A 1,854-nucleotide genomic window follows, 5' to 3' on the forward strand; every position below is an offset into this window, starting at 1 on the left:
CACTATTTCCTCATATTGCAATGTTTCTTTAACCCTGACAGAATGTGGAGTTTCTGCTGCTTGATTGCAGTTCTTGCTTCCCGCCAGTAGATGTCACCTCACTCCAATATAGTGAAGTTTACAAATGTGAGAGAGACACAACAGGAAATAATTGTTCACATTATAGTGAATGTGTGGGATTTAGAAATACTAGGAGTGGAGACGAGTTATTATTGAATTTGTCAAACCAAACATATGTTATAATGTTGTGTTAAATCTGTCACTCTGTTGTCTTGATTCTGAGAGTGACATAGACTCATCGAGTCATTGGGTCATTTGTGGTATAGAAGGAGGCCATTCGCCCCATCGAGTACAGGCCAGCTCTCCATGGAGCGATCCAGTCAGTCCCACTCGTCTGCTCGATCCCCCTAGCCCTGTAAATTTATTTCCTTCAAATGCCCATCGAAATTCCTTTTGTAACCAACGATTGTCTCCACTTCCTCCGCCCTCGGGGGCAGCGAGTTACAGATCATTACCAATCACTGTGTAAAAAAGCTCTTCCGCACGTTCCCCCTGCGTCTCTTGTCCAAAACCTTCAATCTGAATCCCCTAGTCCTTGTACCAATAGTTAATGGGAACAATTTTTCCTTGCCAACTTATCTAAAACTGTCATAGCCTTCGACACCTCTATCCATTCTCCCCTCAATCTCCTTTGATACAGGCAGAAAAAACCCTGTTTTTCTAACCTAACCTTGAAACTAAAACCCTCCATCCCTGGAACTATTCTGGTAAATCTCCTATGCATCCTCTCAAGAATCCGCACATCCTTTCGAAAGATTGGTGAGCAGATCTGGATGCAACTCTCCAATTGGGGCCTAACCAGAGTTCAGCATAACAACCCTGCTTTTGTACTCAATGTCTCTATTTATAAAGCCCAAGATCCCACATGCTTTGCTAACCACTCTCGCAATATGTCTTGCCAACTTCAAAGAATGATGGACATGTACTCCAGGTCCCTCGAAACCAGCACACTCTTCAGAACTGTAGCATTGAGTATATATTGCCTCTCCCTATTCCTTCTGCTAAAATGCATCACCTCACACTTGTCACTATTAAATTCCATCTGCCACCTGTCTGCCCATCCTACTAGCCGATAACTATCCTGTTTCAGGCAGTTCATATCATCCTCACTGTTTGCCACTCCTCCAAGTTTGGTGTCATCGGCATATTTTGAGATTCTACTCGATATTCCAAGATCCAAGTCATTAATCTGTAGCAAAAAAAAGCAATGGTTCTAGCACTGACCCTTGGGGAACACCACTGTCGACTATCCTCCGGTCTGACCAAGAACCATTTCATATGACTCGCTGTTTTCTGTCCTTAAACCAATTTCCTATCCAAATGGACACTGACCCTCCTAATCCATGAACCTCAATTTTGTTAACCACCCTTTTATGTGGTACTTTATAAAATGCTTTTGTAAAATCCACATAAACAACATCCACTGCATTCCCTTCATCAACTTTCTCAGATAGTTTATCACAAAATGCAGTTAGATTCATCAAGCATGAACTTCCATTTATAAATCCATGCCCGCTCTCCTTAATTAACTCAAACCTCTCCAAATGACTTGATTTTTTCCCTGACCTGTTGGTCTTGTGCTTATAGCAAGCTCACCACAGAGCATGTATTTGGCAATGTGACTGTCATTCATTTGGCCCAGTCAACAGAGCCGCCTCCGACTCAAGAGGGCAAACATGCTGCGGATCCCTGCACGCTGGTGTACTTCCTCATTCGGCATTCTGTCCTGCCAGGAGATGACCAATATCCATCTGAGGCAGTGGAGGTGGAAGCTGTTCAGCTGCTTTTCTTGGC

This window comes from Heterodontus francisci, unplaced genomic scaffold (assembly GCF_036365525.1).
Source record: "Heterodontus francisci isolate sHetFra1 unplaced genomic scaffold, sHetFra1.hap1 HAP1_SCAFFOLD_51_2, whole genome shotgun sequence".
NCBI classification, from domain to species: Eukaryota; Metazoa; Chordata; class Chondrichthyes; order Heterodontiformes; family Heterodontidae; genus Heterodontus; species Heterodontus francisci.